General features: G+C 35.6%; 1 long non-coding RNA gene across 1 annotated transcript; it reads left to right on the forward strand.

Annotated features, from left to right (window-relative positions):
* Window positions 1-1,490: 1,490 nt before the first annotated feature.
* Window positions 1,491-3,681, forward strand: LOC127704858 (uncharacterized). The gene is made up of 2 exons (XR_007983550.1): window positions 1,491-1,919; window positions 2,490-3,681. It is a non-coding gene; the product is annotated as an uncharacterized LOC127704858 (long non-coding RNA).
* Window positions 3,682-5,309: the final 1,628 nt, after the last annotated feature.

Below are 5,309 nucleotides of genomic sequence, written 5' to 3' on the forward strand. Positions count from 1 at the left end.
TTCTAAATGTCCAGTGGCAAATATTTCATGTATATTAAGGACGAGAACAGATTAACAATACACCTGATAAGTAGTTTCTGCAGTGACCGTGGTGAATGGCGTACGGGGATTTCGACTCTCACTGGAAATTGATATGTTGAATTAATCTATTCCATTAGTCTGAAAAGTTAGCAGAAGGGATCATTCATTCCTTGTGAAAAGGGTAGAGAAGTCCAATATTTTATCCTTTTTTTGTCACAGTACTTACTCTGACGCTCGGTGTGATTTGATGTTAGTTATATATATTAGGAAAGAATTTCGGTTAAGCATTTGGCAGTGCGTTAAGAATTTGTGTTTTGGATTTATACTGACAATCCATTCTTTTATTTATGTCTATTTTTGTGCTGTACTGTTTTGGTAGAAAGTTTTGTTAAGATGTATGTAGGTTCTGCTTGAATTTCAGACACAAATGTACAGCTAGTTTATAATTATGTGAAAATTAGAGTCCTTTCTCTTTCGTCAGGAAAAGGGGGCTCGGTGGCCGAGTGGTCTAAGTAGTTACTACTGTAATCACTAGCCAGTCAACACTGAGGTTGTGAGTTCTAACCCCGCTCGTGCGGGTGCACTCGACTCCAATCTTAATTGACTAGGATTGTCAGTTTTCCTATCGAAGGTCGGTGGTTTTCTCCGGGCACTCTGGCTTCCTCCACCAATAAAAACTGGCAGCCACGAAATAGCCCAAAAGCGGTGCTTAAAAGTGGCGTTAAAACACCAAAAAAATCAAATCAAAATCAAACTTTCGTCAGGACATTTAGTCCTCAACCGACCCACACTTTCAATATCTGGGTACAAGTCAAAATATAGGTCAGACCTAACTATCTGCGGTATCCTTCATTTTAGTCCAATCATGATAATAGATGCGATCAACATTTCTACCAAACTTTGAAATTATTCAGTGATAGTGACGTCAAAGAGAAGTGGAGTATGTGTCCATGGGATGCTGTATGTATGTCTAATAAAACATCCAGTATTTACTACGAGTATTCTTATATCGGTACTTGGTGTTTTCTGTCTTTTTGTTACCGATTTTTTTTTTTTTTTTTTTTTTTGGTGCTTCCTGTCTTTCTGATGAGTTAAGCTCTTTTCAACTCATTTTTAAAGGCAGTGCTTTAATGCCTTTCTAGTTGCCGGGTTAATCCTTCCTTCCGCGATATCCAACTTATCTACGTGGGGGGTCATTAGGCTCCAAGTAGATCCGGAAATGTTGAATTCTCTCCTCTTCTTATTGTGATATAAAATGTTTTTTGTTTCATTTCATTTACATTGGGAAATAGAGAAACGATCATTGTGTTTTGTTAGTTTTAAAAACTTTTGATATATTTGTATTTTGCATTATAAGCAGTCAACCGATTGACAAACTAGAATTATTTGAATTCCGTGTGGAAAGAGCTCGGGTTAATTTCGAGTGTTATCTGCAATCTAGATGTTTATAAATCATTTCAGTCGTTTATATAATAATTAAGAGTCGACTGAACATTAATTATATTATACAATTTAAAGCGCATTTCTGTTTATGCACGTGAACCCGTCTAACGTTATTGTTATTTCGCAGTTATATAAAGTAGCAAATTATCGTTCCTGAATAGGTGGCGCCGAAGTAGCCGATCCTGTTCCTCAACTTCCGGTTTCTGCACTGTGCAACTATTTCAGTTACATTTTAAATTAACGATGCCAAGTACTTGTTGTTGTGTACCTGGATGTCATTTAAGAGAAGGACATGCATTTCCAAATGACTTAAAAAGAAGGAAAAGTTGGATCAACGCCATGGCCCAAACGCAGATTGGACGAGAACACGATTTCATCGTGGAGTCCATCTCAATCAGCTGTTGTTTGCAAGGCACATTTTACTGAAAAAGACTACGTGCAGGAAACTATTCATGGTAAAACTCTATTTTCTTTTTGAAATATATAGTTATATATGTAATCGCCATGCGAATAAACCAAAGCCTGTTTACAACCGCAATTATCGTTTTAGAATAAAAGGGGGTGGTTAATTCAAGACGTCATAATTTTTTGGATTACGATTCAATGTGATCTGTTTGAGATTTTTTGGTGATTGCTACAGTTATAATGATTTCTTACAAGAGGTATATCATACTGAGAATTATTTTAGCACTAATTATGCTAATGTAGTAATGACAGGAATGCATAATCTATGCCTCATAGACTTTCTTGAAAAATAACAATGACAATGTTAACAGGAACAAAACAATGACATGCTCTCATCAATATTATAGTTATTTAGGTACAAACAATGTACGTTTGTTGCATAAGTCTCTCATTGTTTGTCCTTTGGATTTACATAACATACATTGAATCAGGCAAACATAGTTTTATCCAGATTGTAATGAATAAATCTAGTTAATATTTCGCCAGGTAATACAAAGTATACATTGCTAATGGAAGTTCATTTAATTATCAAAAAACTAATGTTTTATAACCTTTTTCAGGGCGCAAACCCACCATACAGAGACCTAAGTCTACTGCCATTCCCAGCCTATTTTCCTGGACCAAGCAAGAGACTGAATCGTCCGCAAAAAGAAAAATCAGGGCAGTTTCCTGTGAAAACAAAAGAACTAAACTTGATGAATATTGTAGTAGAAATCTAGAGGAAAGTTTTGATTGTAAAGTTGGTTTTCCTAAAGAAGTCATTCATACTGCAGAAAGGATTTATAACTGTCCACCACCAACTGCTGAGCTAATGTTGAGCTTCAAAGATGAAATTACGCAAACACCATCAATGTCTATGTTTTCAGCAGAGAATTTTGAAATGAAGACACGTGACACAGCCATGCATTTTTATACCAGTTTAGAGTTGTATACTAAATTTTTATTTGTTTTGACCACACTTGGTCCAACAGCACATTGTTTGAGATACATATATTTTCAAATTGATAGGGTGTCAGTTGAAAATCAGTTTTTTTATGACTTTGATGAAATTGAGGCATTATACAACCAACTTTGAACTTTCTAGATTCTAGATTGAATCTAGTGTTAAGAATATTGTGTATATACATGGATTGTTTTTATGCCTAAACAGTGGTGTGAGGCTAACACTTGGCCATCTAGTGGTTTAGTCAGGCATTTTTCGCCATCCAACTTCAAATTAAAGTTTCCTACGACTTGGATTATTATTGACAGCACAGAATATCCCGTGATAAAACTAAAGCTCCTAGAGATCAGGCAACCTTTTCATCATATAAAAACAGAAACACTGAAAATACTTGTATGTTCGACGCCTGGTGGTTTAGTCAACTATGTCTCTACTGCATATGTTGGTTCTACCAGTGACTATGAAATAGTTGAAAGATGTAGAATACAAAATGTAGTTCAGTTATGTGATCCAGGTGACAGTGTGATGGCAGACAAAGGTTTAAATGTGCAAGATTTGTTTGCTAACTTTTTTCAAAAAAAGAAACAGAATTAGTTCCAAAACTCTTATACGGGATAGAAAAGTCTCCAATTAACATGTGCACATAGAGCGAATTATTGGACTTGGCAAAACATACAAAATTCTAACAAATCCTATGAATGGAACTGAAACAAAACTTTCATCTGAAATAACATTTAGTTGTTTTATGTTGTGTAATTTTAAAACTTGTATTGTGCCAAAGGATGCAGAAATAAAAGTGACGCAATGAATTTTGTTCTGATATATATATATTTATAATTACATGCACATGTAAATTGTAATGCATATAAAAATAAGGAGATGTGGTATGATATTCAGTGAGTTTATCGAATTAAAGTGCATAAGAAATGGGTTTAAGCAGTTACAGGTGTTACTGTCACCGTACAATCTCCAACAATGAGAAAAACTTGTACCGTGTAAAAAATTTCAGAGATCTTACCACTAAGTTTTGTTGTCTCACATTGACTTTGGTGAATTGTTTATATCTGTTGATGTAAATATAAAAAAGAAGATGTGGTATGATTGCCAATGAGATAGGTCTCTTGTAACTCTCACAAGAGACCAAATGACACAGAAATTAACAGCTATAGGTCACAGTATGGCCTTCAACAATGAGCAAAGCCCATACCGCATAGTCAGCTATAAAAGGCCCGAAATGACAATGTAAAACAATTCAAACAAGAAAACTAACGGCCTACTTTATGTACAAAAAATGAACGAATATAACAAATATGCAACACATAAACAAACGACAACCACTGAATTACAGGCTCCTGACTTGGGACAGGCACATACATGTACATACAGAATGTGTCGGGGTTAAACATGTTAGCGGGATCCCAACCTTCCCCCTAACCTGGGACAGTGGTGTAACAGTACAATATAAGAACGAACTATAAAAATCACTTGAAAGAGGCTTAACTCATCAGATGGATAAATACAAATACAAGTGGATGTGGTCGGGTAGTTGTACATCCAAACAAGAAAAAGACAGAAAGTACAGATCTGAGAGTATTTGCAGTTACTGACAGCTAGTTCAAAGCCACTAACAACTGATATAAAAATCTTGCATCTAAGACTAAATTATCAATCCGTAAGCTCCCTTTAGAATTTTATAAATTTTAGATTTTACATTTCTGAGTTATGGTGTTTTATTGGGATTTTCCAGTTTTTGTCGAGCCTGCGACTTTTGTCGCAGAAAGCTCGACATAGGGATAGTGATGTGGCGGCGGCGGCGTTAGCTTACTTCTTAAAAGCTTTATATTTTAGAAGGTGGAAGACCTGGATGCTTCATACTTTGTATATGGATGCCTCATGTTACGAAGTTTCCGTCAGCCACATGTCCAATGTCCTTGACCTCATTTTCATAGTTCAGTGACTACTTGAAAAAAAAGTTAACATTTTTTGTAATGTTAAATTCTCTCTTATTATAAGTAGTAAGATAACTATGTTTGGTATGTGCGACCTTGCAAGGTCCTCATGCCCGTCAGACAGTTTTCACTTGACCTCGACCTCATTTCATGGATCAGTGAACAAGGTTAAGTTTTGGTGGTCAAGTCCATATCTCAGATACTATAAGCAATAGGTCAAGTATATTCAGTGTATGGAAGGACTGTAAAGTGTACATGTCCAACTGGCAGGTGTCATCTGACCTTGACCTCATTTTCATGGTTCAGTAGTTATAGTTAAGTTTTTGTGTTTTGGTCTGTTTTTCTTATACTGTATGCAATAGGTCTACTATATTTGGTGTATGGAATGATTGTAAGATGTATATGTCTAGCTGGCAGGTGTCATTTGACCGTGACCTCATTTTCATGGTTCAGTGGTCAAAGTTAAGATTTTGAGTTTTGGTCTTTTT

Source organism: Mytilus californianus, unplaced genomic scaffold (genome assembly GCF_021869535.1).
Source record: "Mytilus californianus isolate M0D057914Y unplaced genomic scaffold, xbMytCali1.0.p SCAF_6, whole genome shotgun sequence".
Classification (NCBI taxonomy): Eukaryota; Metazoa; Mollusca; class Bivalvia; order Mytilida; family Mytilidae; genus Mytilus; species Mytilus californianus.